Source organism: Canis lupus, chromosome 28 (genome assembly GCF_003254725.2).
Source record: "Canis lupus dingo isolate Sandy chromosome 28, ASM325472v2, whole genome shotgun sequence".
NCBI lineage: Eukaryota > Metazoa > Chordata > Mammalia > Carnivora > Canidae > Canis > Canis lupus.
Genome location: NC_064270.1, coordinates 5,702,095 through 5,725,485, shown reverse-complemented (window position 1 = coordinate 5,725,485; position 23,391 = coordinate 5,702,095). Strand labels below are relative to the sequence as shown.

General features: G+C 42.7%; 1 long non-coding RNA gene across 1 annotated transcript; it reads right to left on the bottom strand.

Annotated features, from left to right (window-relative positions):
* Positions 1-297: 297 nt before the first annotated feature.
* LOC125753938 (uncharacterized) lies at positions 298-5,242 on the bottom strand. Its single transcript, XR_007406896.1, has 3 exons — positions 5,098-5,242; positions 3,212-3,376; positions 298-372 (listed from the first exon to the last, which is right to left on the bottom strand). It is a non-coding gene; the product is annotated as an uncharacterized LOC125753938 (long non-coding RNA).
* Positions 5,243-23,391: the final 18,149 nt, after the last annotated feature.

Sequence of the window (23,391 nt, the reverse complement as noted above, 5' to 3'; positions counted from 1 at the left end):
AGAAAGAAAGAAAGAAAGAAAGAAAGAAAGAAAAAAGGAAGAACGAACTGATGTTGGACCCTTGTTAGGTTGAGGCATATAGGGCAAGGCCACCCCCTAGTGGTAGGGGTTGGGATTGCTCCTTAAGGAAGGAGAAATTCCCATGTCAATCATCCCAAGAAAAACCAATTATATCCAGATTAGGTTAAACCTGCTTCTCTTTCTGAAATAAAGTCTAGAAGTTGGCAGTCAGAACTTTTAGGGTAGCTCTTTGGTCCCCAAGGACTCAGGCTTCCTTCTATTTTTCTGCTTAATTTACCTTAATGAACAGCTTCTGTTCTTAGGGTCACAGAATGGCTGCCGGAGCTCCAGCCATCATATTCACAGCAGAGCCTAGAAAGAGGAAAATTGGAGGAGGAAGAAAATTGTGTGAGTGTATGTGTTTTAGGGTAAGGCCTCTCAGCTGATTGTCTTTTAAAGTCTTTCTGAAGTGCCCCAAACAGTTCCAAAACTGGCTGAGGGGCTGAGAAAGTCTCTTACCAGGGTGCCTTGCACCCTAAATGAATGGGGGTGCTATTACTACGGAGTCAGGGGAATGGATACTAGGGGCAACAGTAGAGTCCCCCATCTGGGAAGCAGTCCCCCATCTAGTCCCTAGATGGGCAGAGATGTGCCTTGTTACTCAAAGCCACTTGGCAGTTGGGCCTGAACTTTCTAGCAGCAGGTGTGAGCTGGACTCTGCCACACAGAGCCCAGGCCAGGTACCATGAACACTGAAAATAACTCTGTGAGGTGTGCTTCAGGGAGCTGCCTCTGCCAACAGCTGAGGTACTCTTGAAGCTGAGCTTACTTCTGTTATCCTTAAGCCTCCTGTGAAGGAAGGCTTAAGGATGTTCTGTTACTCTTCTGTTGGGCTGTGGGAAATTCAGGCGTAGGGTGGGGAGGTGTTCCTGCCTCAAACTGACCAGTAGTAGGAGGGCTATTTCTCCCTGCCCAAAGGGGCATGGGTGGTATCTGTTGCCCAACAAAGATTGGCTGCCCAGAGCTGCCAGAGGCCAGTAGAACCTCCCGAGGGGTCTGGCTGAGTTAGTAGCTTGTGGCTTGGCAGCCTGAGGAGGGGTCTAAGGAGACCAACATGAGCAGGTCGGACAAATTCCTAAGCACACTTTAGGATTTCCACCCTGGTTTGCCCTGGACTGAGAGGTTTCCTGGGCTGTAGGACCTTCGGTGCTAAAATCAAGAAAGTTCTGGAGAAACTGGGATGAGTTAGTCATCTAGGAATACAGGTAAGAAAGCATCTTGTAGGGAACCTTAGAATTTGCTTGGGGACACTTCGAAGCTGAGGGATGAGTGCTTGCATGGTGGAAGCTAGAGGCTCAGAGTCACTGAGGTCTTTTATTATTGTAGTTTATATCTTAGAACAGTTTTAGGTACACAGAAAAATTGAGAGGAAGATGCAGAAATTTCCCATATACCTCCTCATGCCACCAGGCATGGCCTCCCCCATTATTAACATTCCTAACCAGATAGAACATTCATTACAATTGATGAATCTACACCGACACAAAGCCACTTGGCAGTTGGGCCTGAACTTTCTAGCAGCCCATAATATAATAACCAGTCCATAATTTACATTAGGGATCACTTTTGGTGGTGTACATTCTGTGGGTTTGGACCAACGTATGATCGCATGTATCCATCATTATAGTATCAAATGGAGTATTTTCACTGCTCTAAAAATTCTATTCATCCCTCTCTCCTCCAGCCTGGCAACCATTGATCTTTTTGCTGTCTCCATAGATTTGCCTTTTCTAGAATGTCATATAGTTGGAATCATATGGTATGCAGTCTTTTCAGACTGGCTTCTTTCACTTAGTAATATGCATTTAAGTTTCCTCCATGTCTTTTCATGGTTTGATAGCTCATTTCTTTTTAGCACTGAATAATATTCCACTATCTGGATGTACCGCTGGGATCTTATTTTTACTGGTATGAACCATGGGAAATCAGTTTTAATGATGCCTTAAGATGACAATTCCACAAACTCTACCGCTCAGAATAAAGTCGTGTCTGCATTTGAGCCTAGAAGAGTAAAAATGAAGCAGGTCAAACAAACTTGGCAATCAATGAAAGAATAAATGGAAAAGCCCAAATCCCCCACTATCACCTACAAACCCCCAGAACCTGGCCTGTGCTGTCTCTCCAACCTCATCCATCTCCTGCCTGCCGCACTCCTGTCCTACCTCGCCAGGTTAACTCTCCCAGATGCATCTCGCTGTTTCTAGCGTCTCTACCTGGAATCCCCCCCTGCCTCACCTGATGTGCCTGGTAAACCCCAACTCTTCAAGTTGTAACTGAAGGGTCAACTGTGTGTTTACGGCCTTCCCTGGCCCTCCACAGGCAGAGCTGAGTACCCCTTCCCTCCCACTGGCCACCATTGTGCCCTGGTGCATCCCTACTGTGCTGAATCCCAAAGGCAGTCAGGTACAGGTCTGCCTCTCCCACTGACCAATAAACTCCCTGAGACTAGGAAGCCCTTACTATGTAGCAAACCTCCACGCACATGATACACATACTAGGTGCTTAGCTAATGCTGGTTAAGAGAGTCAATCAGTGGGTGCGCAAATACTTATTTATATTTATATTAACTTGATTTTTCTATTTAGGGCATCATACTATTGACTGTAATTCTCAGTTGGAGGCACTCTGGTCAGATTTCTTTGTTAAAATGCCTAATGGTCTATTTAACTTGGATCTTGTAAATGCACATACACAAACACAGAAATGTTTCATTGGAAATACCGCCACTGAGCATAACTAAAATTCATAAACACAACAGAAGGATTCATGAGCAATATTATTATTGAGAATAGCTAAATCTACAGCGTGGGATTAATTATGTTCTGCTTCCATAACAGTTAACTTAAGCAGACATAAAATAAGCAACAAATATTTCACATTGTATTCAGATATTATCTTGCGGTTCCTTCTCTCTCTGGAATTAGAAAAGTTTTTAAAGAGTATGGCTGATAGGTTAGCTAAGACAGGGTAAGATAGGGTTTGTTGAGAAAACAAATACATCAACGAAAACAAATCCCAAGTCTCAGGGCTTTAAAACAACAAAGACTCATTTGCCATGCATGCGAGTTTCCTCCAAGTAGTGTCTATGCCACCTCACACGTATGGCCTCTGAGGGCACTGGGAGATCCCTGGGCCACGTGACTCTGCTTACCTCCCATCGGCCAGAGCCCTGTCACATGGCCCCAGCCTACAGGCTAGGAAATGTAGAGGAGCCCACAGCTCATTAGGGCAGAAGCAGGCGCTGCAAGACAAGGAGATCCTGAGGTGGCGGTTACCATGGGAGGCATCTCTGAGGGAGCATTCTTGGGGTCCACACCTATGGCAGAAAGCAGGATTGGACAGAGTGACAGGTTAAGCCTCCATGCAGTCTCCTCAGGAGCCTTACCTGATTTGGGGGATGGAGGGGAGAATGGTTCTGAAGACAAGATAATTTCAGGGCTGTCCTGAGTTGGCTGTTCTGGGAAGAGGTATGGCCCTGAGTGAGGTAGCTCAGCCGAGGTAATTCCAGACAGGACTGTCACCTGAGGGCTGTGTGCTGGCAGCTGGGAAATAAGACCTGCTTACATCTGTGACAGGGGCTGGGGGGCTTACCACAGCGCCCCTGTGGTGAACATGATAGGCTCTTCCAAGCAGATGTCTCTGCACAGATTATATCTGAATCCTCTTTCATCACCCTGGCTTTAAGCCAATCACCGGCTTGGCCTGGGAACCACACCAGTTGTCTGCTAGCAGTTCCATTAAGCTTGGGCATAAAGCACATTCTTCACCCCTAACTGCTTTAGCTGTCCCTGCTGACTACTGCATAGATTTGGGCCCTGCTGAACCCCCAGAAAACATTCTGCAGAATTCCTGCTGCCCACTTCATGAAAGGACTGCCTCTCTCCATCTGCACTGGGTCTTTGCTGAGCTCATTGCGAAGCAGGGATGTCTGTGTCTCCTTGAACTGCCTCTGGCTAAGTGGGCCAGGACTCTTCCAAGGTAAATAGCCTCTTCCAGGCTGGGCTTGCTGTTCAGCACCAGCAAACATCCACTCCTCCAATAGTCCAAGCTGTACTTGTTTTTTTTAACCATATCATGCCCACTCTACACTGTAACATGGCACACAGCATGACCCTGTGAGGAGCATCTGTGCAAATCCAACATTTGTTTCTTGGGTCTCCTAGAGCCCCCCACTTTTCCTTGATCTAACAACATTCTTTCTGTGGAGGCAGTAATAATGGCCGACATTTATTGTAAAGCACTTCATTGTCACAACTATCCTATGCAGAAGTGCCATCATTTTTCCTAATTTACATTTAAGAAAACCAAAGACACCTGCCCAAGGTCATAATGAGGTATGAAGGGTGGAACAGTGTTGTGATCCAGGGAGTCTTACTGCAGACAGAGTTCGGGCTGTTGGTCACTATGTCATACTGCTTGTCAAACTCCAATGAGGCCATCGAGCAAACTCCAGGGTTTCTTAAAACTTACGTGCCCAGGAGGCAGGCCCATAAATCAGCAAGGCATATATTCCTGGAACTTCTCAGAAGGGTCATTTAATGTACTCCAATATTGTGCCTGGAAAGCCCAATAAGGAATGAAAACTGAGCTGGGAACTCTCTTCACAAGCCAGAAAGATGAATTAGAAGTAAGTGAACTTAGGGAGGGGGATTCCCCATAAAAAACTGGAGCTAGTATTAAGATATAAATGTATGGACTTTGATCTTTGATGTATGGGACAACTTATGAGTAGTTTTTGTGAATATGTGTGGTGGTACCCTGAAGCAAAAAATTAATCAACTACATTTAGATTGGGAGAAGAGACTGCAACCAGTATTTGTGGGTGGGGTCGGGGTGGCAACAAGAGTGGAGCTGCCCCTGACCCACGTGGAGCCTCCTCCTGTCTCTCCCCACAGAGGTGCAGAGACACAGGGTTACAACCCCTATTGCCCTTGCCCACCACCTCCTTTTGCACAGGAAGCCTAATTGCCTCTGAGTTATAAGGTGGTGCCTTCTTTATCAAACTACCTCGTGAGCGTTGGGGGATACCTTACAAACCTGGTCTGGATGCTGGACAACTGGCTCCTTCATCTGCAGGCATGATAAGGTGATGGTCTTTCTCCACACCGCGTTACCTGGGAAATGGTGCCGGAAGGAAGCAGTGCTGTGCTTCTCTAGCGGGCATTCTAACCTGTCATGTTGGCTCCCCCGTTTGGATACAAATAGCTGTAATGAGGCCATCCACCAAGCTTCCCAAGTCCTGCCCAGTGATGAAATGTGCTTGCTATAGGCAGGGTCTGGAGGTGATTTGGGCCTGACAGCTTGGCCTCCAACCACATTATTCATGTGTCAGGAAAATGAACACCATGTCCACTGCACATGGTTTTAGCAATTAGACCTTTATTAATACCACAGAGCAGCTGGAACTAGAAATAGTCTCAAGTGCTCACATTCTTTCAAATACAAATATCCAGAGTGGTGGCAGCTGCTGAGGCCAGGTGTATTCATCTTGGGCCAAAATTCTCATACCCTTGACTCCATGTTTTGGGCCTGGACTTTGTGGCTCTGAGAAAAAATGGCTGCAAAGTGCTGCTCTGGCAAGTCCAACTTTCCCCATTGGAGTGAGTGTCTTCTCGCCCTGCTCCCACTGTTCCCCCATTGTCTCTGGCTCAGGTTTTAGAAAGGAGCTTGCCCTCTTGTGTCTGGGGTCTCATTTCTCCCCCAGCGGGAATGCTCCTTCCCATCCCACTCACCTGCATACCTATGCTAGGCTGGACTTCACAGAAGACTAGACTTGGCATAATCCAGCTGCCTACCCAGTAAGAACTCTTCTGTGCTTTTGGCCTCAGTTTCCCCCAGGCATGCCCTCAGCTGTGGAATGGCCCATTTTCATTATAGGACAACTCTGGGTATTTGCAAGTCCTTTCTTGTGTTCCACTTAGCCCTTACTCCCTTACTCTGGCCTCATCAGTTCGATTCCAGTTTGCCTTCACTGCATGAGATGAAACATCTATTTCTAGGCAGATGGACCTCATGAATGTCCTGCTCTTTTATAATCCTCATTCCTAACATTCACCTTCCTAGTTTGTTCCAGCGAAAGAGGGGAAGAGAGTGTAAAATCCACTCCTTCTCCCCATCAAAGGATGGAGGACGATTTATCCTCCAAGAGTGAGGTCCAATATCACCTCCTGCAGAAAGTATCTCCATTTTATTTATTTATTTTCTCCACTTCTATGAATTCCTGTCATATTAAGGACTGTGGTGCATTCAATTGTGCTCCCCCAAAAGATGCATTAGGATCCTAACCCCCAGTACCTCAGAACATGACCTCATTCAGGATAGAGTCTCTTTAAGACAATCAAGTTAAGTGAGGTATTTTAAGGGGGGCCCCAATCCAAGGTGACTAATTAGCTTATTAAAAGGGAAAATTTGGGTACAGAGACACACATAGAAGATGATGTGAAGAAGTGCACAATGAAGACAACCGCCTGTGGGCCAAAGAGAAGGGCCTGGAGCAGACCCTTCCCACAGAGGCAACCTCACTGTCACACTTCACCTCTAGAAGTGTAAGGCACTCTGTTTCTGTCATTCGAGCCACCGGATTTGTAGTACTTTGTGAGGGAAGCCCTGGCAGGCAAGTACAGGTATAATATGAAGCTTTCTGTTTTCCACATTTTCTTCCTTTAAGTTTTGTCAGCAGTAAAGTATAAAGAAGAAAATAAGCCAGAAATGATGGTAGTATAGAGTCTTCCTGCTCAGAAAATCCCTGCTGTCAATAAATGTGTATGTGTGCAGACACATACACATGCACACAAATATATGTACCTTCATTATATATTGTATACATACAATTATATATCATATATTATACATATAATAACAGGTTCCTGAACTCCTATTGTATGTAATATATATTATCATATAATATATAATTTTCCACTATATATAATGTATAATATGTATTATAATATGATCTCACTATATATAATCTCAATCTAGCATATACAGTGCTTGTATTATATATACTCAAGCATACACATATACTCATAAATATACAGCATACACCTGTACATTTATTATATAGTATGTCTGCTGAGCTATATGATTTCAATACTTCAAAAAAAGTGCAAAAGAAAGAAAGTTCCCTAGTTTCTCTTTCCATAACTGTTAACCACTGTGAACACTTAACCACTGATTCTCCTCACCTCAGAATTGTTTATATTATACCACCAACTATCTATTTATCTTTTAAAAAAGTTTATACAAAAGGGATCACATTTTGCACAGGCTTCCTCCCCTTGCTGTTTTTTAAAAAGCTGTGTTGGAAATCCACTCCAATGACTACTAACTCATGGAGCCACATCTACTCAAAGGCCTGGATTTTCTGCTGGGCACGTCAAGGGTGGCTTAGGAATGTGTTGCAGGACCACAGGGGCCTGGGAAGATGACAGGGTGGCAGAAAGAGTGGAAGTGCTTTGCCTGAAGTGCCACATACAGCTAGCAGATGTGATTCCAGCTGTTAGGGATGTCAAGACATTTCCCATAATTAGATGATTTTTTTTTCGTCATCAAAACAATGTAAGAGTGTTACCTCTGAAGAGGAAAATATCTCATAGCTGCACATTTACCAGAAAAAAAAAAAAAGAGCAAAAACCAAATTTGGAAACAGAAACTTCTGACCTGTTTACAGCTCTTCCAAATGAAGAGTTTTATTGGGTTGAACATATGGGTTAAATATGTAAAAATGCAACCGATTCCAAGTAGTTGGTAAGAATAATTTAGTGACATCAGGGGAAATAAAAATATAATAGTTGAATTAAAAAAAAACTGTGTAATTTATAAAGGGGTTGAAAAATGAGTATCATGGGGATCCCTGGGTGGCTCAGCGGTTTAACACCTGCCTTCAGCCCAGGGCATGATCCTGGAGTCCCAGGATCGAGCCCCACATCAGGCTCCCTGCCTGGAGCCTGCTTCTCCCTCTGCCTGTGTCTCTGCCTCTCTCTCTCTCTCATGAATAAATAAAATCTTTAAAATATAAAAGAAAAATGAGTATCATGACTTAGTATTCCTCCAGTTGTTCTCATTTATACCTTCATGCCTTTGTGAGGCATCCAGATTTTTTTCTTGCTATTATTACTTAAATTGCTAGCTAATTTCTTAATAATATAATAGAAATTGGTAATGAAACAATAACTTCAGAGAAAATAATGGACACTTTAGAATTCTATCTCAGCTAAAGTAAAATTCAAAAGTGAAAGCAAGCTAAAGACATCATTAGACAAGCAAAGATTGAAGCAATTTACTATTCACAGCTCCCTGCTGAAAGGATTCTAGAAGCTCTACCTCTTTGGGAGAAGCCACAGGAAGCAAGAAGCAAAGGCAAGTAGAGAGACAGATAAAGAAAGACATGGGCAAATCTAAAGGAGCATTGATCATGAAACAATATAATGATGATTTGTTTGGGGTTATAAAGACAAGGCATAACTAAAATACTAGACAAGGAGAGCACACAGTGCAAGAAACAGTGATCAAAATGGATATGGATAAGGTAATGTTCAGGAGACAAGTAAAGATGTTGATTAAGCTTAGGCTTCATTATGTAAAAATTCCAGCTTGAAGATGGCAGTAAAAATTGGGATTGCCTGGAAAGCATCCAAAAGCAACAAGGAGAATGGAAAATAAAATTCAATCTTAAATTTTAGCAACACTATGAGACAGCCAAAAGTTGAATCATAAAGTAAGTGGAAATGCTTCCCCAAAGCAGTTGACATCAGGAAAGGAGGTGTAGGGGTGGAAGCCTGGAGAGTATCTTGTGGCTGCAAATCTCAGAAAAAAGTCAGGAAAATCTAAGTCTCAAAGGTAGACTATAAATCTCAATGCAAGAGCAGTGGGGATGTGGTATGGGCAATGATGACAAAATGCTCTGACCCTGTTTCACTTCTAAGATGAAGAACTGGAGCAGAGCAGGAGTCATCATACAGATGGGCCAGAAACTATCCATCAAAGACTTAAAAATTCTGAAATCACCAACTTTTATGAATGTAGTCTTAAAATATTTGATATACAAATGACCAGAATCACAAGAAAATCAAGAAATTCACAAGCATAGTGAGCTATTTTAACACATTGCTCTATATTAAGTAGGTGCAGCAAACAAAATAATTACCAAACATAAATGATTGAAGCAACACATTTAATAACTTGAATACAGTATTTCCTGTATCTAACAATTAGTGAGTATACATTGCACTTATTTTTGAATGACCACATACTTGGCAACAAAGCAAGTATCTAAAAGTAACAAATGAATCAATATCATACAGACCACAGCCCCTTCCAAAAGACTATTAAATTGGAAACAAATTACAAACTGTAACTACAGAAAAGGAACCATGTGTTTGGAAATTTAAAAACATTTCTGGATTATTAATGAGTCAAAATAGAAATCACAATAGAAATTTAAAAATATCTAGAGCTGAATGGTGAGGGGAAAATCACAATTGTGAGACGTGACTAATGTAGTACTTCAGAGAGGAAATTACACGTAGGCATCCCACATATGCATACACCCAAAAGGAAGACATTTTGAGGATGAACGAACATATCTAATTAAAGAAGTTAAAAAAAAAAAACCAGTGTGAACTCAAGAAAAGTCAAAGGAAAAAAGCTACAAAGAAAAGCAAAATGAATAAAATAGAAGACAAATTAAATGATTAACAAAGGCAAAATAAGGGCACCTGGGTGGCTCAGTTGGTTAAGTTGCCGAATCTTGATTTCGGCTCAGGTCATGATCTCAGTGTCCTGGGATCCAGCCCCTTGAGGCGCTTTGCACTTGGCAGGGAGTCTGCTTGAGAATTCTCTCTCCCTCCCCCCTTTGCCTCTCCCTCCAATTGCACATGCTCTCTTTCTCTCTCCCAAATAAATAAAGTCTCTTAAAAAAAAAAAAGGCAAAAGAGCAGAAAAACAAAAAGAAAAAAGAAAAAAAGATGTTACAAATGAACCACACTGGGAAAGAAAAAGATGTAACTATAGATACAGTATAAATTCACAAAGTCATGAGATGATGACTATGTATGACTTTGTTGCAATAACACTGAAATTTTAGATAAAATGGAAACACTCCAAGTAAATATAGCTAAAAAAGAAATAGAAAAGTTGAATAGACTTATGGCTTTTTAAATATTTAACCAGTAATTTAAAATCTATTCATAAAAAATGGGACGCCTGGGTGGCTCAGCTGTTGAGCGTCTGCCTTCGGCCCAGGGCATGATCCTGGAGTCCTGGGATCAAGTCCCACATCGGGATCCCTATATGGAGCCTACTTCTCTCTATGTCTCTGCCTCTCTCATGAATAAATAAATAAAATCTTTTTAAAAAATCTATTCATAAAAGAGTTCATACCTCAAAGAGATTTACAGGTTAGTTTTTCTCACCTTTCAAGGGAATTCAATTCCTATCTTATGATGCAATCTGTTCCAGAAACAAGAAAAAGGCAGAAAACTTTCCAACTCATTATATGATATTAATATAACCTTGACAACAAAAACTGGAAAAGACAATTACAAAGAAGGAAAATACAGATGAATTTCATTGATGAAGAAATACATAGAGTTTTGAAATAAACATTAGCAAACTGACTAGTAGTGTTGCAAATAATACATTATAACCAAGTTGGGTTGCTAAAGAGATGAAAGCTTAACAATAGCAAACAATATTAATGCAATTTGCCCCATACACGGTAAAGAAGACAAAACATGTGATCTCTTCAAAAGATGTGGAAAACACATTTGATAAAATTTGATACCATTCATAACCAAAATCTTTTAGCGTACTAGAAATCAGAAGAACCACCCAATAAAGTTTGTCTATGATCTGTCTATGGTCAAAATCATACTTGATGTGTCTCTAAAATAATTTCACTGCAGTTCAGGAGCAAGGCAAGGATGACTACTATCAAAAGCCCTTACTCAACATTGCTTTGTTAGTCTTAGCCAATGAAGTAATGACAAGAAAAATAAATAAAATGAATACTCAAAATTAAGGAATAAAAGTATCATTATTTATGGATGCTATGATTATCTATTTTTAAAAATCAAGAGAAGTAATCAGCAGCTATTAGAAGAAATAAAGAAATACACTAGTTGCCTCATTTACAATTCACTTTAAAAATGGTTCCTGAACACCTGCAACAAATTGTTACAAAATATAATTTTTTAAAAAGACACTATTTACAGTTGTAGCAAGCATTATAAAAGCCTCCTACGATAGCTAATAAATATGTGTAAAATCTTTACAGGGAAAAGTATCAATCTATATTAAATAATATAAATGTACAATTTATCACGAAGGCCTAGGCAGAAAGATACATCACATTTCTTGTCAGGAAGATTCAATATTGTACAAATGGCAAACATTTGCCGAATTATTCCATTAGACACATTTCCTTTATCAAGCCAATAGCGTTTTTCACGGGAAATCAATTAGCTAAGCCTAAATTACTGGAATGGTAAGAACTAAAGAAAGAATAAATTTGAATCTATAGACAACAATGCTTTATTACATACTTGGAATTTGCTGAGAAGAAATCTTAAATGTCTTCAACACACACACACAATCGGTAACTGTTGAGGTGACAGATGTGTTAACTAACATAATTGTGGTAATCATTCACAGTTTGTGCATATATCGAGTCATCACATTGTACACTTTAAAGTTAGAAGTGTTATTTGTCAGTTATATCTCATTAAAACTGGAAAACAAACAACTGTGAGGACAAAGAATGAGGTGAATCACGGCACCAACTGCTAAATATCACCATTAGTGGTAATAATATTCAAATTACAGTATGGTGCAGGGACAGACAAGTGGGCCAGCAGAATGGTTTGGAGAGTCAAGGGAGTGAGCCACTTGTACATGGAAATTTGTATTTAACAGGAATGGCATTTCAAACACTGGGAGAAGCTGGACTCTCCTTATGAGGTGCTGAAACATTTAGCTTCTATTTGGAAAAGATAAAATTAGATTTCTACTTCACCACATAAGCAAAAGTAAATTCCAGATGGACAAAATTTTAAATGTGAAGAGCAGAAATTTAGAATTTTTAGAAAACAATATGGGAGAATATCTCGGAATGTAGAGTTATGAGCAGATTTATTAAAGAACAAAACCCACAAATCTTAAGGAGATTTATGAATTTGACTACATCAAATTTATAAAGTGATTTATAACAGAGGGTAGCATAAACAAAAGCTAGATGCAGTTTAGTAGAAGATGTCCACAATTTAAAAAGCTTCAGAATAAATGCAGACTAGTTACAAATGTATAAGAGAAGGGCAAACCAGGTTTTTAAAAGACTCCTAACTCTGGGAAATGAACTAGGGGTGATGGAAGGGGAAGAGGGCAGGGGGTGGGGGTGAGTGGGTGACGGGCACTGAGGGGGGCACTTGACGGGACGAGCACTGGGTGTTATTCTGTATGTTGGTAAATTGAACACCAATAAAAAATAAATTTATTATTACAAAAAAAAAATAAAAGGTCCAAAGGATTAGAACTGGTCTTCCTCCTTTCCCCCTCCCCTCGCCCTCCCTTCCTTCCCATCCAGCTCTCCCCCTCCCCTCTCCTCCTCTTCTCTCCCCCCCCCCCCGCCCCTTTCTCCCTCTCTCACACACATACACACCGACACATACATAATACTGGCCAGTAAACATACACAAATGCTTAAGTTTATGAGTAATCAAAGAAACATAAATTAAGATGACAAAATGCCTTTCACCCATCATGTTGGAAAAATTTTTAAGTGTCACAAGTGACAGGATGGAGGAAAACAGTAGTTTCTAATCTGCTAGGAATGTGAACTGGTACAACCACTTGGGAGAGCAATTTGTCAATCCCGGGGAGAGTGAAGAAGTCCATTCCCTACCACTTAGCAATTCTGTTTCCAGGTGCCCACACTAAAGAAATTATATACATGAGCACCACAGTACACGCACAAGCACGTTCATTGCAACAACAACAACAACAACAACAACAACAACAGCAAATAATGATTGTTCTTCCATAGGGAAATGAATACACTGTGGTATACTGGCTGCAGTCAAATGAATGAACTAGGTCTAACATTGTGTTCAAACAACATAAAGAAGTTCCTAAAATATATTGTAAAATATGAAAAGCAAATCTCAAAATCATATATACAAGATGACGCCATTTAAGTAAGTTCTGAACACACATAAAATGATAGCAAATGTTTTGGTCACACAAAATGTTTAGTGAGAGTACAGAATCATGCATGGGAATAAAACAGCAACTTCAGGCAGAGATGCCTCTGCAGAGGGAGAAGAAGAGCATAAGAGTAGAGGTGGGGCGTTAGCTGTATTTTTTTTCTTTTGTTACGAATGAGCTCAAGTAAAAATGAGAGAATGTTAACAGCTATTTCATCTGGAAGGTAGGCAGATCAGCTGGGTATTTTATTTTCGGAACCCTTCTACGTGTTTGAAATATTTCTTTTAAGATTTTATTTATGTATTTGAGAGAGAGAAAGAGGGAAAGCATGAGCAGGGGGAGGGGCAGAGGGAGAAGCAGACTCCCCTTGGAGCAGGGGGTCCGAGGAAGTGCAGCTCAATCCCCAGGACCCCAGGATCATGACCAGAGCTGAAGGCAGACACTTAGCCAGCTGAGCCACCCAGGCACCCCAAAATATTTCTTAACAAGATTAAAACATAGAAACATTATTTAAAAGCTATAGAACCAGAATTCAAGTCTTTTTCTTCTGAATCTTCTTTAATACAATAAATATTTGCATACATCTCACGGGCCAGGCATGGGAAAGCTGGTTGTCAGAGTGGGGTCCCAAATTTGAGGACTGACTACATGTCCTACAGGGAAGAAAGGTAACATTTATTCCTTCTTCCCTTTGATTATTATTTGGTGCCTGTCACTGAAGAAAACAATGGCAGTTTTTCGTTTGAGCTAAATATAAATGCAACAAGGAAAGACCCATGTCAAGGGCTTTCCTCGGGACCTCATGCTTGGCTGTCACGCTTACCGATGGCAGTCACAAGTTTCCTTTGACTGCCAGAATGTCATTGGATGGTGGTGCCTATCTTTGTGCATGTGGCATAACTGGGACTGCTGGGACTCTAGGCCACTTCACAGACTCCGGGTAGCAGGGTCCTTCTGCAGAGGCCACGTTCTCCCAGGATGACCTTGGATAGTTGGTTGTTGGAATACAAAGATGAAGAAGGAGTGGACCATGGAGACAACAGGAAAATCAGTGTTGCCAGGAAGCGGAGGGTGGGGGCTGGGAGGGAGCACAAATAGGCAAAGCATAGGATTTTTAGGGCAGTGAAACTACTCCATATAATACTGTAATGATGGACATGTTATACATTGGTCCAAACCCATAGAGGGCACAACACCAAGAGTGAACCCTAAGGTAAACTGGACTTTGGATGATGATGTGTGAGCGCAGGTGCATCAATTGTAACCAACGTGGCACTCCGGTGGGGATGCTTTCGGGAGCTCCATCGGACAAGGGGCAGGAAGCGGGCCTGGGCAGAGCATGAAGGTGCACTTTGAAGGAGCAGCTCAGAGGTTCCAGCTGATCTCACACAGAAAGCTGTGGAGTTGGTGTGGCCTGTAAAGGTGTCCCGAAGGGGCCCTTCCTTTGCTCCCCCCCCCCCCCCCCACTGACCAGTCATCAGATACAGGCTTCTTCTGGGGAGGGAGTTCTAATCTCAAGTGAGGCAACAACCTTATCAAAAGGCAGTCCGTGGGGGGGACTGAGCTAGGGGCCAGCGGCCGGGGCCCTGCCAGCAGCTGGGAGGTGTGTGCCTTGGGCCGAGCCGGGTCAGAGCCACATGGCAGCACCTGCCACACCACGGTGGCGGCTCCTGACAGAATTTTGTCTGATTAAGTCCCTCACACAGAGATGTAAGGGAGAGTTTCTTATGGGCTCTGATGTCAGGCCATTCCTTCAGAGGCACAGTCCAAGTCCGGAGCCTCTGGGATTCTTTTAGAAGCCCGCTGAAAGCCGTTCAGGGACACCTTCGGCAAAGAGGCTGGCATAATTGTAAGTGCTTTGGTCTTGGACCGAGGTTTGAAAATAAATGTCCCAATGGAATATTTGGAAAGCCTTCTGAGAAAGCCCCTGAATAAATACCATAGCCCTTTGCGCCATTGGTCAGGATTGTTTTGGCGTGGTTTTCTGGGACTCACACTGTGCCCTGGCTGATAACTGAAGCCGTGTGGAAAGCACAGAGGAGTCCAGAGCCAAACCCTGTCCCCACCATCACACCACACCCAGCACCCCGCAATTCTGGTTTCACACCCCAATGCTGAGGCTCAAGGGCGAAGCAGAGTTGAAGTTGGTTTCCAGGGAGCCCGCACTCTGTAGAGACCCCCTGTCAGAAGAACAACCTTAGACAAACCGCAAGCCTTTGATTCCAGCCTTTTGTTGCTCTCAATCCTGCTATGAGGCCTCATAATCTAGAGGGTGCTTTAGTGACTTGGAACCATCCAGAGGCTCAGAAGTGTCCCTCTGAACCGACTGTGATGTCTGAAGGTCTGGGGTCTTATCTCCCTCCTATACCTTTAACAGTGAGACGTTGGGCAAGGCATGGCTCTCTGAACCTGCTTTCCTCCCCTGGAAAACGGGGTTGATAAAATCATCTCTCAGACTGCATCCCATCTTCGTGCTCAAGGAATCTGTGCTCCTCCTCTGTGCATGGAGGCTGCAGAGAATGACACGCATTTGTACAGATGCTGGCACATCCTAGAATGTGCTTTGTTGGAGCAAATTCTTGCCATCAGATTTCTTTCAAATGGATGAATATATGAATATATATATCATGCTTATTTGCATTGGCTGCTTTTGCTCAAAATCAGCAGCTCGATATTCACTTGCATTACCAAAATAGACCCCTTTCATCAGCCTGGGAATTTTCTGGGACTTGCATAGGAGTGGCGATTATATATTTTTTAAATCCATAGGATTATTTTAGAAGTTGAGTGGAACAGTAGAATAGAAAGCCTACTACTGACTTATTTGTCGGAACATCTGCATTGCAATTTGTGCCAACTATTCACCTTGTGACATTGGCAAGCCATTTAATGCCACTGAGCATCTGATAGGGATGCCGGTCAAGGTCAGCCCTGCCTACTTCACATGGTAACTACAAATATCAAATGAAATGGAACTCGTGAGAGAACTCAGGAATCTGTAAAGCTTATCAAAATAAAAGCAATCATTATTATTGCTTTAGCACCTTCAAAGCCACACATGAGGAATCTATTTCCTCAGTTGCATTTGCTTGGGAAAAGCTTTCCTTTTCAAAGCAGAGGTTTTTAGTGCTGTCAGAATATAAAGAGTGAATACAAAGATTTATTTTGCCAGCTTCTGAGGCTCCCAAGAGAATGATTCGCAGCAGTAAAAGTTGCTAAAACAGTTTGTGAGGTCACCTGTTCTTGGCAACCAGGATTGGTGGAGAAGGAACTAGCTCCGATTCCACCCAGAGGATTGATGCTCACACAGGGCCCTACAATGGCAAGGGGCAATTGCTCATGCAACCTGCAGAGCCCTGAGCTCCTGTTTCTGCATTAGAATAGACAGTTCTGTTAGCTCCTTCAGAGCACACGCGAGTCACGTGGTCCTTCTGGTTACAAGGACGACTGCAAATGTGAATCCAGTCACAACACAAAGTCACAATCCTTAAGATTCATTTTCTACTGTGCAAACCTTATTCTTTCCAGATTGCAGCAAGCCCACAGAGCGATGTCTCACCTATCCTCTCCCCCCACCATTTGGTCTCTAGAAAACAAAACCCTACAAATGAGAGACTAACCTCCCCCCCTCCCTCAAAAGCGTATCATTGCCATAAACACAGCATGCTTCTGCTCTAGATTTTAACAAATACTGAATTCCACTGTTCTTCAAAAAGATTTTTGAGGAGACATCACAGTAAGCCAATTGATAGCTGATTTCCTATTCTTGCTACAGGCTTAAAAGAACCTAGATAAAGCACCAGTGGAGGAAAATTGAAACTGTAAGCCAGGTGAGAATGGCTTACAAAAGCTCTGCTTTTATTTACTTCTTTACGGAGTCTCTATTTCTTCTTTCCCCTTTGGGAAGCACTGATGCTCAGTGCTGGGGTCTAGAGGGTTCAGGCAAAGGCTGGTTGGTCTAAGTCAGCATAGATTGCGGGGGTGGCCTCCGCACACAGCAAGAAGAACTCCAGGGGGATGGGGTCTGTTGTTATAGAAACCAGAGTCTTCCTGAGTGCCCACAGGTAGGGCAACAAGTCATCTGGAACACAGTGCAGATAGTAAAGCCTGGAACGGTGCCATAGGACTCAGCGCAGACTGGCAGGCAGCCCCACGCATGGAGCAGCTGAGCGTGACAGTGGAGCTAGAAGAGGGGCGGGTGCTCTTCTGCTCAGGCCTGAGCCCTGTCTTTCCTTCTCCAGGCAGATGTTGGTTGGCAGGTGCACCTTGCTGTCTCTTCAGTGAGGAGAGCTTTGCAGGTGCTTGTGATTACACAGCCAGTGAGAGTTAGGTCTTCTGGGAGCTTCTTCTTCTTCTTCTTCTTTTTTTTAAGACTTTATTTGTTTATTCATGAGAGACAGAGAGAGAGAGGCAGAGACACAGGCAGAGGGAGAAGCAGGCTTCCTGCGGGGAGCCTGATGTGGGACTCGATCCCAGGACCCCAGGATTATGACCTGAGACAAAGGCAGACGCTCAGCCACTGAGCCACCCACCCAGGTGCCCCTTCTGGGAGCTTCTTAACAGTCCTGATGTCAGTTACATGTGTGGGTCCCCATTTCTCCTCAGCCAATTAACTGCTACTTTGGGTAACGTAAGGTAAAACGTGGATTCACTTGAGTTGCCTTCCTCTGCCTTGCTCTGAATTTCACATACACACACAACACACATGTGCACATACACTCACACAGGGGAACACAGGTAGATACAATAACCTAGACATACTCACACAGACACATCCTCTTAATTCACTCCCTTGTAGGCCCTCAGGAGTAAACGTTCAGCTTTCTTTCTTTTTTTTTTTTTTTTTTAGATTTTATGTATTTATTCATGTGAGACACGGATTGAGAGAGAGACAGAGACACAGGCAGAGGGAGAAGCAGGCTCCATGCAGGGAGCCCGACGTGGGACTCGATCCCGAATCCTGGAATCACACCCTGGGGCAAAGGCAGATGCTCAACCACTGAGCCAACCAGGCGTCCCAACGTTTAGCTTTCTGAGGTTGAAAAGGCTTAGCCTTCAGCTAATAGAGCTTAGCTGTGTTTTTAAATATCATGGCTGAAAAAAATAAAATTAAATAAATAAATAAATAAATAAATAAATAAATAAATAAATATCATGGCTGGGCAGCCCGGGTGGCTCAGTGGTTTAGCGCTGCCTTCAGTCCAGGGTGTGATCCTGGAGACCCGGAATCGAGTCCCACGTCGGGCTCCCTACATGGAGCCTGCTTTTCCGTCTGCCTGTCTCTCTCTCTCTCTCTCTCTCTCTCTCTGTGTGTGTATCTCTCATGAGTAAATAAAGAAAATCTTAAAAACAAAACATCATGGCTGGCAAAGGGGTGTTCGTTTTAGAGGAGGCTGGTTGCCAAGCTCACAGGAATTTGGGGTTGAAGTAATGAAGCCCCAGCTCTTTTAAAAATAGCTGGGCTGCCTTGGTTATGATTGTTTGTTTTAACTTCCTTGAGCTTTGTTATGGTGTGTGGTTTCAAAAAAGCCCTGCCAGGGACCCTGAGGTCGACGCTGGCTCCTTTAGTTGTTTTTCCAGGCTATGAGAGAAATGCATAGCACACCAGACAGGATTAAGCCTGTCCAGGGTGGTCATTCTTAAGGTGCTCTGTGGCCCTAGACCAAGAATCTTGACCTTAATTCTTAGTAAGACCCTCCCTGCCCAGACATCCTATGTTAGAAATACCCTGTAGGGTTCTTTAACCCATGGCTTTATAAAGACAGCAAAAAAAGGCCTGGGAATAATTGACTGGGAATGATTGACTCCAGCTATGAAATGAGAATTATGTACAGTTTGTTACACAGTTAACTTTAACACATTTCTATGCCCCACAAGCCATAAGTAATAGCATAATTCTAGAATCTGTGTCCACAGCCTTTTGTACCAAAGACTTGCCTAGAGGCAAGTGTCTCCATCTGGTCCTGTTCAGATCTTTTTTCCTTTAACTGTCCCAGTTATCATATATTTCTTGCCCTCATCTGTGTCCCTTCCCATTCAAGTTCTGAGCATGTTTGTGTTGATGGAGCAGAGAGACTCCCATAGGTTCACCCAGGTCCTTCTTTTCTCCTGAGCATAGAGGAAGACCCCTTTCTTAACCTCCCAAGCAGTAAGAATCCTCTGAATCCTAGACAGAGGGATTCAGATGCCTCCTTGGGCAGAGGTAACAGATGCCTCTTTTGTGACCACATGGAACACAGCACCCCTTGCCCCTTCGCCGTATACCTACTGCCTGATTATGACAGCGAAAAATAGACCTTTGTTGTGTTCCTCCAGTGATACTTGAGGATGGTTTGCATTCAGGATTGATCAAGGCTGGAAGTACTAGCTTTCAATGATTCTTGGTTTCTTTGTTTACTATGGTTCCAAGTCCAGGATTTGAATAAATTTCTTGTTGACTGTACATATAACTAGAGTTGCTCTTATCAGCATGATGGCTGTTGTCTGGTCTTCCCAGAGTGGCTTCTGTGTGCAAAGCTGGAGTTCACTGTCCTGTTCTATGCCATCCTGAGTTGCATTTCATGACAGGGGTTTCAAAGAGTTCACAGCATTTTGGTGCATACAACATGAAAAAGTGTTCCCCATTGTTCAAAATCCATTCCCCTCTGGTTCTTCCTGGGGAGCAGTATCAGTTTTAAAGCTCAGACTTACCTATTCCCATCTTGACATATGAGCTACATGCAAGCCTGGAAGTCATCAGGCTTCCTGGCTCTCCCTTGTTTGAAGATAATTTTAATGCCTGAGAAATTCCCTCTGTTTATCTTCAGCATCCGTGGAGCATCAGGACAAATTCTAAGCAGTGAGGCAGTCATTGGCTGTCCACAAACTGAGACCTCTCCTGGGCCCGGCAGGTTTAGGAACGGTTTATTTTTGAGAACTAGAGAGAAAGGACAATATAGATTAGTGGGAAAAACACAAGATTAGGTTATTGATCTGGATCTTAATCCAGACTCTTCCACTAACTTGCTGATCAAACAAGCAGCAACTTTTCACGGCCTTTATTTTTGTTTCCTCACCTGTCATATGCAGGTAATACCACTTCCCTGGCTAACCTGCTGGGGTTCTTCAGTTGTTACTTTATAAAGAGATATTATATGTAGAAGCATGGAGAAATTACATTGGGGAAAATGTAAGAAACTATTTAAAGAAAATTATCTCATAGCCAGATAGTTAAATTAAGCATGTGGACTGATCAGACCTCTGCCAGAAAGGGTTGCTCTTTGAAAATGGATGTTATTTTCTTGAGGTTCAATTTTCAATGGTTTTCATCCTTTAGTACACATACCAAAGTGTGACACGATGGTTTATGAGTGGGATACGTTATTGCTTTTCTGGCTAGCTTGTCAGATTAGAGATCTGGTTCATTTCCAATGTCTACTCAACAGTATTAGGGTTAACTATGCCTATGTTGAAAACTACTGGGACAATGGCTAGAAATTTCATGTTTGGGAATTTATCCTATGCGTAGGTAGATATGAGAAATGACACATACTCAAAGCTATTCACTGTTTGGAGGAACAAAAGATTAGAAACATCTATATTTGTGCCACAAGGGTGATTGGTTAAGTCAAGTGTAGGTCATCCATGTACTAGTAAAACAGGTAGATGTGGGGATTGCTGGGTGGCTCAGTGGTTTAGCTCCTGCCTTAGGCTCAGGGTGTGATCCTGGAGTCCTGGGATCGAGTCCCACGTCGGGTTTCCCGCATGGAGCCTGCTTCTCCCTCTGCCTGTGTCTCTGCGTCTCTCTCTCTCTCTCTCTCTCTCATGAATAAATAAATAAAATCTTAAAAAAAAAACAGGTAGATGTGAATTGTGAATGCTAGAACTCTAATATAATGATATGGAATATTCCCTCAAGAAATTTCATTTTTAAAAGATTTTGTTTATCTATTCATGAGAGACACACAGAAAGAGGCAGACACATAGGCAGAGGGAGAAGCCTGATGCAGGATTGATCCCAGGACCCCGGGATCATGATCCGAGCCAAAGGCAGGTATTCAAACACTGAGCCACCCAAAGTGCCCCAAATTTCATTAAGCCATAAAAGCAAATTGCAGAAAAAGTGTATAATTTGGTACTGTTTGTGTCAAAAAAAATTTTTTTAATGTCTTGCTTGTGTATGCATAATACACAATATTATGTGTATGTGTATGCATAATCCATCCACCAAAACTTTGGTGTTATTGTTTGCCTTTAGAAAAGAAAACGGATTGGCAAAAGGATAGACTGGAGGGCAGACACTGTGTTTGTAAAATTTGAAACCATGTGCATATATATTAGCTCTTCAAAACCAAGCAAAATAAAACCCAAAACAAGATTAGATCCAGTTTTTTTTTAGTTGTAGTAAAATATGTCTAACAGAAAATTTATCATTTTCATCATTTTTAAGTGTATGGGTCAGTAGCATCAAATACATTCACCTTGTTGTGGAACTATCACCATCCCTCTCTGGGGGTTTAGGTGCAGTTCATTCATGATCCGGAGCTGCCATGTATCACCAGAAGGACAGAAAACTTGTGTGTTCCTCCTGAGGAGGGACGATTATCAGTGGAGGGTTTTTCTGAAGGTTTCTCAATCCTTCACTTCTCCTCCCCAAGTGTAGGTGAATAACCAAGCTCATTGGTGATTTGGGAGGAGGTCTGAAGTTGTTTTTTCTGGGTTTTCTCTTTTGTAACATAGTGCCTCTGGTCACACACATTTTCTGTTCCTCTAACCAGTAAACTCAGGCAGACCTTGGCCCTGCATAGGAAGGCCTATAGCTCTAGGAAAGTGAGGTCAAGTTGGAAAGAAGGAGTAGCAAGCTCTTTTGCGTGAGGCTCAGAAAAGTATGCCTTGCTTTGTTCAAGACTGACTCTTACTCATCAGTGTTCTAGAAAAGACATTGGCTGCAAAGCTCTAAGGAAGTGAATTACAGCTCAGGGTTGAAGGCAGCCAATCCAGGTTAATCTCTAGCCTCTAAAACAGGCCAGGAGAAAGGCAGTACTTTTCTGGTTGTGAGTGGGAGATGGGGTTGGGGAATGGTGCTGTGTAGGCAGCTATAAAGGATAGGCTTGGACCTAGCGCCTGCTTCCAGAGGGGCAGGGGCCAGCGATCACACCTGCTGCAAACCGAGAGCAGGCCAGATAGGGCTGGAGCCAAGGTGCGGCCATACCATAATCTGTATCTTGCTCTGTCCATAATTACTACAGAGGAAGGCTCAGTGATTCTTTAATAATGTAGCTTTAAAATGTCATGGCCCAAGGGTCAGGGCCTATTTCCTAGAAACTGAAGTGTGGTTCCACTGATCACTTTGTTCTGTCTCAGAAAGGCAGGCGGTGGGGACCCACACACCTGCTACTGTTTCTCTTTGCTGTCTGGTCATTTGCTATGTTTGGTGGCAACGTCCAAGGCAGTCTACTGGTAATAAAACTGATGTTTTAAACAAAAATAATAATAATAATAATAAATTAATAAATAAAACTGATGTTTTCATCTTTAGACTCTGTCTAAATCTCTATGACTTCCAAATTCAGAAGGCCGTTAAGGGACTGATTTATCATGACCTGCCTAAACCCCCCAATTTTTCATTAAATTGCCAAACTCTGACTTTGGCCCTCCCCTGCTCTTAGAGAATTTCTTCCAGTTGCTTCAGAGAATCCCCTATGAGGATAACTAATGTCTTGTGTCTAGTAACAGTATTTCCTTGTAAAGCCATCATACCTCCGTCACTACTGCCTATGGTCTGGAGGGATTGCTACACTGTGGAACATTGGCAGTTTGTATAATTCTTTTACCACTCTGATCTCAGGAAGAGACTCTGCCCTGGCCTTCCTTACCAGGAAGGACCCAAACCTGTCCCAGGACTGTTCTTTTCCCACAACCTGGCCTAGGCTGAGCTTGACTCAAGGCTCAGGAAAACAGAGGTAGAGAACTTCAAGCTCATATAAGACATGGCTTTTCTGAATCTACAGGCTAGCATACTGTCTTAGAGTTGCTTAAATATTGACCTGCCAATGGAGAAGTCACTCATGCTCACCCTAGAAGCACTCAAAGCATAGCCAGGCTCATCACCAGAGGCCCACAGAAAGAAAGAGAGGAGTATCTCCTCTCTAG